This window comes from Mirounga leonina, unplaced genomic scaffold (assembly GCF_011800145.1).
Source record: "Mirounga leonina isolate KUSES-001 unplaced genomic scaffold, KU_Mleo_1.0 Mir_174, whole genome shotgun sequence".
NCBI lineage: Eukaryota > Metazoa > Chordata > Mammalia > Carnivora > Phocidae > Mirounga > Mirounga leonina.
Window position 1 is genome coordinate 39,477,183 of NW_023270451.1, and position 18,566 is coordinate 39,495,748.

An 18,566-nucleotide genomic window follows, 5' to 3' on the forward strand; every position below is an offset into this window, starting at 1 on the left:
CCCAGTAGTGCAATTGCTGGGTCATAGGGTAGCTCTATTTTTAAATTTTTGAGGAACCTCCACACTGTTTTCCAAAGTGGCTGTACCAACTTGCATTCCCACCAGCAGTGTAAGAGTGTTCCCCTTTCTCCACAACCTCTCCAACATTTGTTGTTTCTTTCCCTGTCCATTTTGCCATTCTAACTGGCGTAAGGTGGTATCTCAATGTGGTTTTAGATTTTTTTTTTTTTTTTTTTTTTATTCATGAGAGACAGAGCGAGAGAGAAAGGCAGAGGGAGAAGCAGGCTCCCAAGGAGCAGGGAGCCCGATGCGGGAGCCGATCCCAGGACCCTGAGATCATGACCTGAGCCGAAGGCAGACGCCCAACCATCTGAGCCACCCAGGCGCCCTCAATGTGGTTTTGATTTGGATTTCCCTGATGGCTAATGATGATGAACATTTTTTCATGTGTCTGTTAGCCAACAAATAAAATCTTAAAAAAAAAAAAAATAAATGCTTAGCTCCCTAGTACTCTTTGAGACATTTCCTTACAGAGTTGTAGGCAAGACCTCTCAAATCTATCCATTTGGTTCTCAATTCTCTCTCTTAGACAAACAAATAAAATCTTAAAAAAAATTTTTAAAAATTAAAAAGGTGTTGAACTTTATAATGAGGGAATCAGGCTGATACTATTCGAACCTCCCAATCCATCTTAGCACCATTAAAACAGAGACAACCAGACATTGATGTACCTCTTCATGTGATGCGATAGTGAATACACAGTGCCTTCTATAAAGTATCTGTGATTCTTCCAAATTGAGCTCAAATCTAATTAAGCCTTAGTTCTAACCAATAATTTACAGGAAATACAAGGAATAGAAAAATTAGTTTAAAAAAAAAATCAGTAGGAAGGAAGTAGTCTGTTTCCACAGAGCAAATAACCAAATTTCCGCAACAGAGTAAATAAATTTAAAAACATGGGTGTAGGGGGGGAAGGTGGACTATTAATGACTAAAAGAGTTTTAAGAGACATAAGTAAGTACCTCATGATTTTGATTTAAAAAAAGCTGTTTTAAGACAGCAAGATTTGAATAAGGACTAAAAATGTGATGATATTGAGGAATTAATTTTATCAGGTGTGATAATGGTATGGTGGATATATTTAAAGAAAAAAGTTTTACCATGAAATGATGTATCTGGGATTTGCTTTATTTAATTAATTAATTTATTTATTTATAAAGGTTTTATTTATTCATTTGTCAGAGAGAGAGAGAGAGAGCGAGAGCGCACAAGCAGGGGGAGAGGCAGGCAGAAAGAGAAGCAGGCTCCGCACTGAGCAGGGAACCCAATGAGGGACTCGATCCCAAGACCCTGGGATCATGACCTGAGCCGAAGGCAGACCCTTAACCAACTGAGCCACCCAAGCATCCCTCATTCTTTTTTTTTTAAAAATGCTTAGCTCCCTAGTACTCTTTGACTGAGACATTTCCTTACAGAGTTGTAGGCAAGACCTCTCAAATCTATCCATTTGGTTCTCATTTCTCTCTCTCTGACAAACAATAAAATCTTTAAAAAATTTTTTAAAAATTAAAAAGGTGTTGAACTTTATAATGGAATCATGACCCAGGCCAAAGGCAGACGATTAACCAAGTGAGCCACCCAGGTGTCCCCAGAAAGATTTTTTTAAAATATATTGCAAGAAATTACTTCTTTTCGTTGTATTAAACAGCTAATGAAAACACTTTCAAAAGGTCAAAAACTTCATCACAACTTTACAATAAACAACATCTCAGAGATAGTATTTTTTTTCAGAGATAGTATTTTGAAGGACAATAATTATTTGAATGGACAAGTTCTATTTTTTTCTCCTCATTTTGAGCTCATTTTAAAAATTATAAAAATAGTTCAAAGAATTCTCTTTATTCAGCTTCCCCAAGTGTTAATGTCTTACAAAACCTCAGTACAATTGTCAAAACCGGGAAATAGACATAGTATTGACCAATCTGCTGACTTTATTCAATTTCATCAATTGTTCCACTAATATTCCCTTTCTGGGCTAGGATATAATCCAGGATTACACACTGCATTTAATTGTCCTCTCCCTTTCATCTGAATAGTTCCTCAGTCTTTGTCTTTCATCTTCAGTCTTTGTCTTTTATGACCTTGAAACTTTTGAAGAGTACTGGCCAGCATTTTGTAGACCTACTTCAGTTTGGGTTTGTCTGATGTTTCTCCTGATTAAATTCAGGTTGCATGTTTTGGCAAGAGTCTCACAGAAGTGATGTTTTATTCTTCTCAATGCATGGTATCTGAAGGTATGTGATCTCCATGTTTTATTGCTGGCGATATTAACCTCAATCGCTATTTATCAAGTGATATTTGCTGGATTTCTCCAGTGTAAAATTGCTTTCTTTGTCTTTGTAATAAAAGAGTATTTTGTGAGGTGATTCTTTGAGACTTCGTAAATATCCTGCTTCTCATAATACTTTCTTGCTTGCAACAATTATTACCACAGTATTTGTCAAGTAGTGGTTTTCTATTTCCATCATTCCTTCCACATTTATTAATTGGGGTTCTACTTTAAGGAAAAGCTCTCTCTTCTCCCATGCTTTCATTCATTCAATTTACTTATTCAGTCATTTATTTCTATCAGTATGGACTCATGGATATTTGTTTTATTCTATGGGTTAGAATCTATTGCTATTATTATTTTGTTGCTCAGATTGTCTCAGATTTGGCTGTAAGGAGTCTCTAAGTGATCTATGAGTCAATTTGAATCTGTTTTTTTTTTAAGATTTTATTTATTTATTTGACAGAGAGAGACATAGTGAGAGAGGGAACCCAAGCAGAGGGAGTGGGAGAGGAAGAAGCAGGCTTCCCGCTGAGCAGGGAGCCCAATGCGGGGCTCGATCCCAGGACCCTGGTCATGACCTGAGCCGAAGGCAGACGCTTAACGACTGAACCACCCAGGCACCCCAAATCTGTTTTTTTTTAATATTTTATTTTTAACTAATCTCTATACCCAATGTGAGGCTTGAATTTACAACCCTAAGATCAAGAGTCACATGCTCTACCGACTGAACCAGCCAAGTGCCTCTGAATCTTTTTATATGTTTAAGCATATATATTTATGTCTTGCTTGTGTATTGTCTGTTCATGTCTTTTTTCCATTTTTCTATTGAATTTGTCCCCAATTTTTAACAGTTCTTTCTGTACAAGGAATATTAGAATTTTATTTGTGATGTATGTTGCAAATATTTTTTCCTGATTTGTCAATTTTCAATTGTCTTTTGATTTTGTTTATGGTATTTTTGCATACTTTAAAAAATATAATCAGGGGCGCCTGGGTGGCTCAGTCGTTAAGCGTCTGCCTTCGGCTCAGGTCATGATCCCAGGGTCCTGGGATCGAGCCCCACATTGGGCTCCCTGCTCGGCAGAAAGCCTGCTTCTCCCTCTCCCACTCCCCCTGCTTGTGTTCCCTCTCTCGCTGTCTCTCTCTCCATCAAATAAATAAATAAATTTAAATAAATAAATAATTTCAAATAAATAAATAAATTTTTTAAAAAATAAATAAAAATAAAAAATAAAAATATAATCAAATTTATTATTTTATTGCCTTGGATTTTGAGTCATAGGTAGAAAACCTTTCTCTATAGCGAAGTTAAAGAGGAGTTCACTCATGTTTTCTTCCAATCATTGTATAGTTTTACATTTTACATTTAGATTCTTGATCCATTTGGAGTTTATTCTTATCATGTTGTGGAGTATGGACCTAATTTTACCTTTTACTAAATGGCTACCCATTTGTCTCAGTACCATTTATTTAAAAAGCCCGTCTTTGCCCCAGTAAGGTAAGATGCTACCTTTATCATATACCAAATTTCCATATGCACTTGAATCTGTTTCTGGGTTTTTTTTATTGTATTCCCCTGGTCTGCTTGTTCATGCACCAGTACTATACTGTCTCTTTTTTTTTAAGATTTATTTAGAGAGAAAGAGAGCACAAATGGGAGGGGCAGAAGGAGAGGAAGAGAAAGAGAATCTGGGCGTGGAGCCCCTTGCGGAGTGGAGGCGGGGCTTGGTCTCACCACCCTGAGATCACCACTTGAGCTTAAATCAAGTCTGACACTTAACCAACTGTGCCACCCAGGCACCCCTATACTGTCTTAATTATAAAGGCTTTTAAGTTTTCATCTGATAGGGCAAATCCCCTTTCTATCTATTGTGTTTTTTTAAAAGATTTTTTTATTGGGGAGCCTGGGTGGCTCAGTCAGTTGGGTATTTGACTCTTGATTTCGGCTCCGGTCATGATCTCAGGGTCCTGGAATCAAGCCCCCTGTCGGGCTCTGTGCTTAGCACGGAGTCTGTTTGTCCCTCTCCCTCTGCTCCTCCACCCATTCGAGCGCGCTCTCTCTCTCTCTCCCTCTCTTTTTATTTATTTAAGAAAGGGAGAGAGAAAGAGAGAGAGAGCACGCACGTAGGTGCAGCAGCAGCAGAGGGAAAGGGAGAGAGACTCTCAAGCAGGCTCGGAGCTGAGTTCAGAGCCCCATGTGGGGCTTAATCCCATGACCTCAAGATCATGACCTGAGCTGAAACCAAGAGTCAGATGCTTAACCGACTGGACTACCCAGGTGCTCCCCCCACTTCTATATATTGTTAAGTAAGCCTCATAACTTACTAGCCACAATCCATTTTATGGGAAAAATAGTACCTTTTTATTATGGACTTCCTAACAAAGGAAAAGAACCATCCTCCTAATTCTCTCCTCATTATCATCATCATAATAACATTTCTACCATCATGGTACTCTCTATACCATCTATTATGAATCATTTTATATGCATTTCTTATTCAGTAAAGCATCAATATCCAGGCAGACCTTGGGAGAAGTTGAAAATATGAATATGTAAAGTATGTTTCCTTTCCCGGAGCTCAACTTCTCACTCCTGGCACATGAGGAGGTTTTGGTTATTTGAGGCTAACTCCCCTGTTCAAGTCTATGTTAGTGAAAGTTTGGTAGGATCCTTCATGATCAGGGATATTAGAAATAGATGGTATCTCCAGTCCTTTCATTTCAAATGCAGAAATGGAAGCTCAGGAAGGAGAAGTCACTTACACCAATAGAGAGATAGTTTAGAAAAACCTAATCCAATTTCTTGGGTTTACAGAGGTGGAATTTGAGTGACCCACCCAAGATCATGTAGTAATGAAAAACACCTTTGGCTCCTCAGCCTGTGTCAGGCACTGTGTTTAGTACTCTGCATAGTTTATCTTATTACCACAGCCACCTAAAGAAGAGTTAAACATATTATTGCCTCTATTGTATGGGTAGGAAAACTGAGGCTGAAAGAGGAAGAGTAGATTGTGCAAGGGCAGTCAGACCGCTGGTGCAAGGCAGAGCTGGGATTTAAAATTGGGCAGATATAGGGGCATCTGGCTGGATCAGTCAGAAGAGCATGCAGCTCTTGATCTTGGGGTCATGAGTTCGAGCTCCACATTGGAGGTAGAGTTTACTTAAAAATAATAATAAAAATAAATAAACGGGCAGATTTATACTCCTAAACACTACGCTCCAGGGCTCCCAGCAAGTCTCTAGCACTGTAGATAGAGAGCTCAGGTGAGCAGACCCAAGATTAATATCAATCGTTCAAGTCTTGCTTGTTAATCAGGAACTGAGGTGTTGAAATCGTACACTTTCCCAAAAGTAAAGTAAAAGCAGATACACAGAAGAGTTTATAGGGCGCCTGGGTGGCTCAGATGGTTAAGCGTCTGCCTTTGGCCCAGGTCATGATCCCAGGGTCCTGGGATCGAGTCCCACATCGGGCTCCCGGCTCAGCGGGAAGCCTGCTTCTCCCTCTGACCCTTGCCCCTCTCATGCTGTTTCTCTCTCGCTCTCTAAAAAATAAATAAAATCTTTTAAAAAAAAAAAAAGAAGAAGAGTTTATATAAATGATTTGACAGTGCAGCAAGACTGCCCAAAGAAGTCATTATCTTGCAGTGATAGTTTTTTTTTTTTTTTTAAAGATTTTATTTATTTATTTGACAAGGAGAGAGATAGAGCAGGAACACAAGCAGGGGGAGTGGGAGAGGGAGAAGCAGGCTTCCTGCCGAGCAGGGAGCCTGACGTGGGACTCGATCCCAGGACTCCAGGATCATGACCTGAGCCAAAGGCAGACGCCTAATGACTGAGCCACCCAGGCGCCCGCAGTGATAGTTTTTTTTTAAATTTGAGTGTTTGCTTTAAATATGCATACAAAAAGACTATTATAATGTATAAGTGTTTTAATTAAATTGAAATATCCTGATATTGCATGACTTTCAATATACATCTTTTAAAAAATGACTTTTCTTACATAACTGCAACATTATTTCCTACAATACCATTATCACACCAAAAATTTAACAGTAATTCCTTAGTACTATCTAATAGTTCATATTCAAATTTCCACTACTGTCCCAAAACTTTTAAATTTTTTGTTGAAATTTGATTCTAATTAAGCATCGTAACTACTTTTGCTTGTTTTGCCTCTTAAATCTCTTTTAATCTAGAATATTTCCAGTTTTCTCTTTGCCTTCTGCCCTCTCCCCTCTTTCTTTTTTTAAGATTTATTTAGTTATTTGAGAGAGAGCACCCATGCTTGAGCAAGCCGGGGCGGGGGAGGGGCAAAGGGAGAGGGAGAGAGAAAATCCCAAGCGGATTCCATGCTAAGCTTGGAGCCCTACCCAGGGCTTGACTTCACCACCGCGAGATCAAGACCTGAGCCAAAATTAAGAGTCACTCACTTAACTGAGTCACCCAGGTGCCCCTCTCTTCTCTTTCTTCCTTTCCTTCTTCTTCTCTCCTTTTTTCTTTTATTCTTTCTTTCCTCCTTTTTTTTTTTTTAATTTTTTTATTTTTAAGTGACATTCAGTTGTTAGAGAGACCTGGCAACAGAGGTGTATTACATCCCTCTTTCTAGATATATTTGATTGTTTCCTCATGATGTCATTTCACTGGCTCCCGTATTCTCTATATTTCCTATACTTTAAGGGCTTGATTAGATTTAAGTTAAATATTTTTTTGGCAAGAATACCTCATGGGTGATGCTGTACATTATATAACAGAAGCTACATGATGTCAGATGACCACACTAGCATTAATGCCAAGACAACTCACTGGGCCAAGGTTGCAATATCCAGGTCCCTCCCCTGCTAAGCTACATTCCACCAGCAAGCAATCAGGGATTGATATTTCCACACCATCTGAATATGCAATTTCCCATCAACTCTTCATTATTTCAGTACCGATTGAAAATCCTTGTTGGAATCAATCATTCTATTCAAAATGGTGATTTTCTATCTCTGTCTTATCCCTATGTTCACCAGCTGGCAATCTTCGGCCAAAATGATAGATTTTTTGAAAGACCTTTCTTAATCAACCAGAAATTGCCTACTCTGAAATATAATTCCTATTAGAAAGGATAAATGTTTAATTCTTTCCCTTTAATTGTCAATTTCAAAGTAAGGTATTTGTTTAACAGTGACCTCCAAAGGTGGCATATGAAGTTTTTCAATGATAGAACTGAAAGGGATTCCCACTTACAGTGCTTTTCCACTTAAATACGTTGTATCACCTAGAGCACTTGTAGCAGGTCACTGCCAAGTTCACCTGTAACCTGTAACTTCAACACTGACAAGTAAAAGAGAGATTGATATCAAAGAAATAAACAGATAAATTAGACTTCATCAGAATTTAAAACTTTCGTGCTTCAAAGGACACTACCAACAGTGTGAAAAAACACATAATAGGAAAAAATATTTGCAGATTACATATTTGATAAGAGTCTAATATCTATAATATATAAATAACTCTTACATTTCAACAACAGAAAAACCCAAATAGCTCTGTTTGAAAATGGGCAAAGGACTTGAATAGATTTTCTCCAAAGAAAATATACAAATGACCAATATGCACATGAAAATATGTCCAACACCATGAGTCATGAGGGAAATGCAAATCAAAACCACAATGAGGTACCACTTCACACCTACTGGGATGGCTATAATAATAATTTTTTAAAACCAGACAATAATAGGGGCGCCTGGGTGGCTCAGCGGGTTACGGGTCTGCCTTCGGCTCAGGTCATGATCCCAGGATCCTGGGATCCAGTCCAGCATCGGGCTCCTTGCTCGGCGGGGAGCCTGCTTCTCCCTCTCCCTCTGCCTGCCGGTCCCCCTGCTTGTGCTCTCTCTCTTGCTATCTCTCTCTTTCTGTCAAATAAATAAATAAATAAATAAAATCTTAAAAAAAAAAAAGCCCAGACAATAATAATTGTTGACAAGAGTGTGGAAAATAGAATATTGAAACTCTCATACCTTGCTGATGTAAAACAGTGAAGCTGATGTGGAAAACAGTTTGGCAGTTCAAAAAGTTAAACACAGAGTTGCTATATGACTCAGCAATTCCATTTCTAGGTGTATACACAAGAGAACTGAAAACATGTTTGTGTAAAAACTTGTACACATATATTTATAGCAGCACTGTTCCTAATAGTTAAAAGTGGAAACAACCCAAATGTCCATCAGCTGAGAAGTAGATAAACAAAATGTGGTATATCCCTACAATAGAATATTACTTAGCCATAAAAAAAAAATACTGGGGTGCCTGGGTGGCTCAGTTGGTTAAGGGTCCAACTCCTGATCTCAGCTCAGGTCTTGATCTCAGGGTCATAAGTTCAAGCCTGGTGTGGGGAGCCTACCTAAAAAAAGAAAAGAAAAGAAGAGAAGAGAAGAGAAATACCGATATATGCTACAATGTGGACGAAACTTGAAAACGTGGTAAGTGAAAGAAGCCAGACACAAAAGGCCACATATTGTCTGATTCTATTCATGTGAGATGTCATGTTTGGGCGAATCAGTGGAGACAGAAAGTAGATTAGTGATCATCCAGGAGATGAGGTGGGGAGGGATAGGGACTAACTGCTAATAGGTACAGGGTTTCTTTTGGGGGGTGATGGAAATGGTCTGAAATTAGATAGCGGTAATGGTTGTTGCACAACATAGTGAATATACCAAAACCTACTGAAAATGTACACTTTAAAATAGTGAATTTTATGTTCCATAAAGTATATCTCAAATTTTAGAATGCTATAAGAAAAGAAGGAAAAATCAATGAAGAGAAAAAAGCATCTAAATAATCTACCTGGAATATAAAACCATGATGTTGGCTCTTAATTGCTTTAAATGATTCCAAAATGATGCCAAACAAAATTGCCCCAATGAAGCAACAGTGAATCCATGGTGATGATTATTTTTTTTCCTTTCCAATTTATTGCAACAGTAAAAAAGAGTCAGATGTTATGCTCAAGTAATAGAAGGACCCTATAGAAAAGTTATGATGCTGTATAAGGCATTAAATGATACTTAATTGATTATACAAACTGATAATGCAGTTATATAAAATATAAGAAGTTTTTAATTTTAATTTTTAATTTTTATGTTGAAGTATAAATGGCATACAATGTTATATTAGTTTCAGGTAAAGTATAAGAAGTTTTAAACTGTGTAACATACAACAGTATCATTTATAATTGAATATGATGGTGTGGTCTTGTCTAAGAATATAACACATTAAAAAAATTTATTTAGTATCCATATTAGCTTGTATACACACAGAGTATCTCTGAAAGGATATAAACAACCCTGGTACTATTCTTTATCTGGGGGGAGGGAAACTGAAAGGCTTAGGTGAAGGGAGTATTTTTTACTGTAAAATTTTCAGTACATTCTGAATTTTGAACCATGGGACTGTATTGATTACTCAAAAAATATCTTAAACCAACATTACTTATACAGGATCGTCAGATGACAATTCCAATTTATGGAATCTTTTTTTTTTAATCTTTTTTTTAAAAAGATTTTATTTATTTATTTGACAGAGAGAGGGAGAGAGAGAGAGTAAGAGAGTGCAAGCAGGGGGAGCTGCAGAGGAAGAGGGAGAAGCAGGCTCCCAGCTGAGCAGGAAGCCTGATGCAGGGCTCAATCCCAGGACCCTGGGATCATGACCTGAGCTGAAGGCAGACGCTTCACCAACTGAGCCACTCAGGCACCCCCAATTTATGAAATCTTTTCCAGGTTTCAGAACTTCCTGTGATTACATTCTTGGATATGTCAACCTCATGGTAACCATGGAATTTTGTCACTGTCGGTTGGACCTGCATTGATGTAGAGCTTATATCTTAAGAGCTGCAATAATAACTAAGTCTGTTAGCTTTTTGTCCCTGTTACATAGGAGCATCAACACAACCTTCGTAGGATGATGATGATATGAAGGAGCACAACTTCAGAAGCAGAGAGACACCCTTGCACAAAACAGAAAATTCATTGCATCTGTAAACACCTCAGTAGGACCGACCTTGACCTGTCAGCTGCCAAAGGGATATAATTTGAGTGGTGCACAGAAGAACTTTCAGTTTAAATTTATCTACACCTTTTCCACTATGCCTTCTGTGGTTCATGGTTAATCATCTGCAAAGCCCTCTATGTCCTAAATCTCTTCTTTGAATACTTCCTTCACCTTCTTGCTCTAGCCCCTTGGTTGTCAATGGGGGTAATCTGCCCTGCTCCTCAGAGGACATTTTGTAAGGTCTGAAGATATTTTTGATTGTCACAGTTGAAGGTGGTGCCACTAACAACTCATGGATAGAAGCCAGGGATGCTGCTAAAGATCCTACAATGCCCAGAGCAGCCCCCACAGTAAAGAATTCTCAGGCCTCAAACCTCAGTAGTGCTAGGTTGAGCAACACTGATTCTACCCTGAAGGAACTGCTTTTCCAGGAGCCTTCTCAAATAGTGTCTGTGTTGTCTCATAAGTGAACTTGGAGGTGGGGTTGCACTTCCTTTCTCCTTATCACTGCTTCCAAACTATTCTCCTTCCCTAAATTATTTTTTAGAATAGTTTTGGATTCCATATCAGACTTTATCACTCACAGCCTCTCCTTAGTGCATTTACCTACTTAGCTCATTTTTCTGTTCTTTTCAACACTACAGCAATCTTAAATCTGGGTGCTTTCACTATCCATGTAAATGCACTTTCCAACATCCTAGACTCTGTTCCTCGTGTTCCTTTCCTGCAAGACTCTTGCTCTCCACCCTACCTCAGTCACTCACTCACTTATTATGAAGGTTGGCATGGACTCTAATTGCAACCCCTCCATCATCTCAATTCAAGCAGTCCATCTGATTGATTGATTGATTGATTTTTGGTGAGAATACTTAAGTTCTCTCTTAGCAAATTTCCATTATACAATACAGTGTTATCAATGATAGTTACCATGTTATACGTTAGATCCTCAGATCTTACTCATAACTGAAAGTTTGTACCCTTTTACTAGCCTCTCCCTATTTTCCCCACCCCTCAGCCCTAGCAACCACCATTCTATCCTGTTTCTCTGAGTTTGACCTTTTTTTTTTTTTTTTTTAAGTTTCCAAAAATGTGATACTGTGTAATATTTGTCTTTCTTTGTCTGGCTTCTTTCACTTAGCATGATACCCTCGAATTTCATCCATGTTGTCACAAATGGCAAGATTTCCTTTTTTTTTCATGGCTGAATAATATTCTATTATGTAAATATGTCACATTTTCTTTTTCGGTTCATCTGTCAATGGAGACTTAGGTTGTTTCCATAACCTTGACTATTGTGAATAGTGCTGCAGTGAACATGGAATATATACCTGGAAGTGGGGTTGCTGGATCATATAGTAGTTCTAATTTAATTTTTTGAGGAACTTCCCTACTGTTTTCTGTAGTGGCTCTACCAGTTTTTATTCCCACCAACAATGCACAAGGGTTTCCATTTTTCCACATCCTTGCCAGCATTTGTTATTTCTTATCTTTTTGATAATAGACATCCTAACACATATGAGGTAATATCTCATTGTGGTTTTGATTTGCATAAATTATGCATCCTTGATGATTAGTAATGTTGAGCATCTTTTCATGTACCTGTTGGTCATTTGTATTTCTTCTTTGGAAAAATGTCTTTTCAGGTTCTTTGCGCATTTTTAATTTGGATTATTTGTTTTTTTGCATGAAATGTTATGTTTTACATATTAATCTCTTATCAGATACAACATGGTTTGCAATTTTTCTCCTATTCCATAGGGTGCGTTTTCACTTGGTTGATGGTTTCCTTTGCTGTGCAGAGCTTTGTTATGCTTTTGTTCAATCAACATTTGTTAAGTAGAGCCCTGAGGTGCCTATGGTTCAGTAAAGGACCACAAGAGAAATTGAGATACAGAAGCTTATTGCTCACAATCCTGGAGAGAATACATCGCATGATGCCTCACAGGGCCACATGGGGAGGTCAAGGCAGGGTATAGGCAGAGAGAGTGACAAAAGCTGGGGCACATGCCTTTATTAGGGTCTGAGAATGGAGTGCTTCCTGGGCTGAGGCTGGATTGGTCAATTCTTACAAAAAAGAGTGGAGTTTTGGTAAACTGTGGGGGAGGGAAGTCTCATCTAAGGTGTGCACAAGGGGAAGGCTCTGGGAAGTTGGGGAAACTGTTTATTCCAAAGGCTGCTGGAAGAGTCACATCAGGAATTTACATTTGCTCGTGTTCCTGAGGGCTCTTTGTTTTCCAGGAGACCCACCTGCACAACTGGCTAGCATCAGTTTGAAGTCCCCGTGGGGCAGTTGGCCAAACAAAATGGATGCCAAGACAGCAATGCCATGGAGTAGCTTAGCTAAACTCTCAGTAATCCATCCTGTGATGCCTCAACATCAGGAATAACAATCATGTGTGTAGCAGATATGTTCAAAGAATAGGTATTGTTTTCTGAAGCCATTGTAAAGCACGTTTAATGAAGGCAAGGATGATGAAGCCTATGATTAATATACTTGCTACTGTTTGAAATCCAGTTCTTAGTTATTCTCTCGGGTGGATGGTGAAAGCCATGAGAACAAACCAGGGAACTTGAGGAGTGTGGGAATTTGTTGCAATATTTTGGATATATAACGAGTGATATGTAAAAATTGACACATCTTCTGGAGGTTGACCTGTACCTGTCCTGACTTGTTAAAAGTACATGCCGCAAAAAGTTCCTTGTAAAGAAGATTCCACACCATTCAGCCAATAGGAAATCTAATGACAGTTGATTATCCATCACTGTTTTGTACCAGCAAGAATTACTGCTGCATCAGACTCAGAGTATGACGTAGCTTCTGCATGTGGTTGGTTAGGATAGTTGATAATTGCCGAATGGTTTTGAATATTTGATCTTGTTTGGCTAGGGTGGAAGCACTATTCCTATGTCTGTCATCCAGTGGTAATAGCCAGTCCCAACAGGATAGGGATAAGAATGGCTTTCTTGGTACAGATCTGTAGTGGAGAGGTGCAGGGAGAATAAAGAGTAGTTGGAATAGTGGAGGTAATAATGTTGCAGTAATAAGGGTCATCTCTGTGGTCTGCTTGTAGCCTGGGTGGGGTCAAGTGGACTTGCTCCTGGCCCCTTGAATTAGGTACACAGTAGAATTTGAATTTGAATGGGATATTATTTATTATTAAGGGGCTCTGAGTATATGGGGTGAGGTCCAGCCTTTTGTGTTTCTTTTTTTTTTTTAAAGATTTTATTTATTTATTTGACAGAGAGAGGCAGGAAGAGAGGGAACACAAGCAGGGGGAGTGGGAGAGGGAGAGGGAGAAGCAGGCTTCCTGCTGAGCAGGGAGCCTGACATGGGGCTCGATCCCAGGACCCTGGGATCATGATCTGAGTCGAAGGCAGACACTTAACGACTGAGCCACCCGGGTGCCCCAGCCTTTTGTGTTTCAATATAGTTGGGAGCCTTTAGAAAGTACTACTGTGGAGAGTTAATTATTTTGATCTTACCCACAGGGTGCCCTGTTTGGGGTCTAGATTAGGGGTTTGGTTTAGCCAAAATGAAGTTCGTGGTGTTCAGGAGGGTGGGGTTTAGGACAAGGAACTGATCACTAGGAAGAACAGTGGGATAGCTAGTAATGGGGCTGTAGGTCTGACCCTGACCCTAACAGATCCAAAATCATTTTTAAAAAAGATTTTATGTATTTATTTTGTTTTAGTGAGAGTGTGTACACGTGTGCACACGAGTGGGGGTGGAGGAGGAGGCCAAGGAGGAGGGAGAGGAAGAGGGAAAGAATCCCAGGCAAACTCTGTGCTGAGCATGGAACCCAATGCAGGGCTTGATCTCACGACCCTGAGATCATGACCTGAGCTGAAACCAAGAGTCAGACACTCAAACAACTAAGCCACCCAGGCACCCCCAGATCTAATAGCATTTTACTTGCAAGGCCTGGGTTGCTATTTTGGAGGTTAGTATGAATATAGTCATGTCAGATCTGGCTCACTTGGTTGTGGCATACAACGGGGAAGGGCTTATGGATAAGCTGTGAAGAGGAATGTAGGTAGCAATTTCAGGTGTCCAAAAGGTGCTAGTGGTTGTGGTGGGAATAATGAGAGGAGTAGGGTCTGCCATGGATGCATGGGGTGGAAAACAAAAGCTGTAGTCTAGTACAGTGAGCAGTGAACACAGCAGCAGGGGGTCCCTAACCATGGGATCTAAGCAAGTCAAGTTAGAGATGTTGCAACCAAATGTCTTACTTTGGTTAGTGCTGTTTAGAAAGTCTGGCCTGCCATAAGGATGAAGCAATGGCTGGTGCTGCCAGGGGCACTTACGTTTTGCAAGCATTTTGATAGATGCAAAATTCACGAGGCAAGTATTTAGCTATTCCCGAAAAATAGAACTCTGGGGGATTCTCAGAGTTCATCAACTGAGGCATTTTTGCAACTTGGACTTGAGGCTGATGGTCATTACAGTCACTTCTCTCCTGGTGTGGAGACAATCCAGGATGGGAAAGTCCCCATGTCCAGCAAGGCTGGAACGCTTTGTCTTCCTCATCTGTCTCTTGGATTGTGGCATTGTCCTCTGAGCTACAGTTGTCTCCAAGAGTGAGCTCTCACTCAGTCTGGGGCCATGTCATCTGAGGTGTTGGCGTGCGTGGGGTAGCAGAGGCCAACACTGGGGAAAGATGGCCTTCCCAGGTGGAGATCCATGAAGGGTAAGAGTGACTGGGTGGTATTAAATTCCAAGTGTATAAAAAAAAGACTCTTATTTTGGGGTGCCTGGCTGGCTCAGTCAGAAGAGCATGTGGCTCTTGATCTTGGGGTTGTAAGTTCAAGCCCCATGTTGGGTGTAGAGATTACTTAATAATAAAAATTTTAGGGGCCCATGGGTGGCTCAGTTGGTTAAGCATCTGCCTTTAGCTCCCGTCATGATCCCGGGGTCCTGGGCTTCAGGCTCCCTGCTCAGTGGGGAACCTGCTTCTCCCTCTCCCACTCCCCCTCTGCTTGTGCTCTCTCTCTGTCAAATAAATAAGTAAAATCTTTAAAAAAAATTTTAGGGGTACCTGGCTGGCTCAGTCAGTAGAACATGCAGCTCTTGATCTCTGGGTCCTGAGCTCAAGCCCCATGTTGGGTGTAGAAATCATTTAAATAAATAAACTTAAAAAAATTTAGAAAAAAATTCCGAGTGTATATGCTGGAGGCCTGACTCAGGATGGAATGACAGGTATGGGCTCTGCTGTTAGATGAGCGGATCTCAGTGAACTCCATCAGATCATTAAGGGTGCACCTTGCAAGAAGCATGCAATATCCATGACCAAGATTTTTGGAGACTGTGTCCACAATTTCCATAGATAATGGGCATATTGATACATTAATTGTAGGGACATTTTGTGGATAGCAGCTTTATAGTCTAGGGATTAGCGCATTACAACTATAGGAAATTCATCAGGGCACAAACCTGCCATCCAGATGAGTCTGATTTGGCTGCATTGGGAAGGCCATTCTGCCTGGGAAATAATTTGGGACATAGTGTAAGGAGGGAGTAACTCATTTAAGTATCACTTTCATTGGCATCATTTAATGTGGATGGAAGTGAGCTTTGGGTCAGGATCTATGCTCCACAACATGCTGGCTAAAGCCCTTCTAACAGGGCCCACCAACATCTGGCACGCAATTGTACAACTGACTGATTTTGTTCCAGCATATCTGAAACAAGGTTAGGCCCCAGGGGTCTACTAGCAACCCTGTTATCCAGGCTGTGCACAATAGCAGTAATAACCACAACAGAGAACATTTGCATTTGACTAGCTTGTGGGGTTTCCTTCTATTGAGCAATCTGGATACTGACCAAAGGAGGAGTGTACTTACTTCGGAACAAGAGGTCATTTACCTCTTCCTCTAAGGTGGGGTAGGGACCTTGTCTCAGTCTACTGATAGTGGCTATAGATCCAAGGATTCCTGTTGAATTTGTTTCCTAATGTGCCTGGCAAAGTTGGTGGCCTTAGCTTCACGGCTGGTACTGGGCCATTATCTGGGCCAATGATTTTTGTTTGTTTGTTTGTTTATTTATAGAGTAGGCTCCATGCCCAACATGGGGCTTGAACTTGCGATCTCGGGATTGAGAGTTGCACACTCTACTGACTGAGCCAACCAGACTGGGCCAATGATATTTATATAATCGTGATCGCTAAGCAGTTTGGTAGAGGTTTGTCTCTTTGGGCTCTCTCTCTCTCTTTCTCTCTCTCTCTCTCTCTCTCTATTTTTTTAAAGATTTTATTTATTTATTTGACAGAGAGAGACACAGCGAGAGAGGGAACACAAGCAGGGGGAGTGGGAGAGGGAGAAGCAGTCTTCTCACTGAGCAGGGAGCCTGATGCGGGGCTCGATCCCAGGACTCTGGGATCATGAGATGCTTAACGACTGAGCCACCCAGGTGCCTCTCCTTGGGCTCTATATTATAGGTCATTACAGGTCATATTGCACAATCTGCCCTTGATCAGGTTGCCAGCATGTGTAAGATGGTGAGATGGTGGAAAAGTCAACATGGTAAAGGGAGCATTCATCTGGTGAGCAGATGAGTGGTGTCCTCTCTGATATGGAGGTTCCCTGGAAGTGCTATCAGGGGAGTCCTTGGAGGAGGCTGATAGTTGATGTGGGAAATTTGGAGACACGAGGTCTGGGAATTAAGCAATATTATAGCCTGGGATAAAATTTCTATCCACTTGGGGACCACTTATTGTTTAAAAGCTTAAGAAGCAAGTAGGTCACTGTGCCTGTCTCTGTAAGTCTAGCCTCTTGGGGCCAATAAGCTAGGTTGAAATTCCACAAGATTCCATGTTCTAAAGCTTGTGACCAAACAACTTGGGAGGTGAAATGGGTTCCTTGATCTGAATCTATGATATCTGGTGAGCCAAAGGAGATGATCATATACCTGGTTAGGAAGGAGATGACGTGCTGGGAAGTGGTCAGCAGGAGTCTAGTGAAGCTATCAGTGATGGTGGTTATGTACTTACCAGCTTTAGCAGAGGGTGGCAGCGGCCTGAAAAAAATCAGTTTGCCATTGTGAGTGGAGTCTGTTACCCCAGGAGATACATGTCTTCCAGAGCCTTCCAGAGTTTTCTTTGGGAGCAAAGAGGGGCACTCACTGATTGGGCTTATTGTCATTGTGAGGGGGAACGCAATGACAATAGGCCCAGTCAGTGAGTGCCGTCACTCCCCTATGGTTTGTTGGAATATGGGCCCACTCTGCTAGTGGGTATGACATCTCTGGAGGAATAGTTGTGTCCAGAACTGTGTCTGATAGTTTGGGAGGTGGCTCATGGAGGGTCTTGGAACAGGTGTGTAATCTGAAAAAGGAGTCTGCAGTGTTATTATAATGTGGTCCTGGTGTTTGTTGGCATGTGTGCAGAGACTGACTATCATTGGCATATGTGAGTTGGCTCTCTTTTTCCAAGTGGAGATAATCCAGATAGGCTTTCCCTGAATCATGAAATTATCCCTTTGTTACTGTCCAGACCAGACTGTGGGCCTATTGGCTACTGTCCAGGAGTCAGTAAAAATGTGTGCCCTTGGGAGTCTCATTCTTACGGCCTGTGGTAGAGTCAGGCACACTGTCACCAGCTCTGCCAGTTAGGCTGAGCCAGGAGAGCTCCCCTGGACGAGGGATATGCAGCTAGCAAGATGATATGCGTCAGCCTTTCAGCAGGTGGCCTTGTGGACCATGGTGTTGCTGCCCACCCTCTTTCCATATCAGGCAGTTGCTCCCAAAGGGCTCCCCAAACTATTAGAGGGGTGGGCAGTGAAGGTGCCTCTAGCTGCACCTCAATGTCAGTGGACAAGGGGCCAAGCATGGGGAAAGCCACATCCTCCTGTAATTCAGAAAAACCCTTGATAGCAGGTTTAGCACTTTCCTAAAGGTACGAATTCCTGTTTAACAGTGAGGCGTCAGTGGCCATGCTAAGTCTCTTTTGCATTGAAACACTAACCCGAGGCAAGATGGGAACTGGGTGTGTGAAGCTGCAAGCCTGTTAATATGTTTTTCTCTGAAAGGGCCCAGCAGGCTACCCAAATTTGGGGCTTGTGTCATGTACCTGACTGCTATTTGGGGCAGATGTTTGGTCCAGGACCCCATGGGCAGCCAGGTAGAGCCACGTTTAGTCCAAAGACTCCAAGAGGTGTAATGAAGCATCACCAGTGATTCAATTCAGAAGTCTGGGCCTCAAGGCACTAA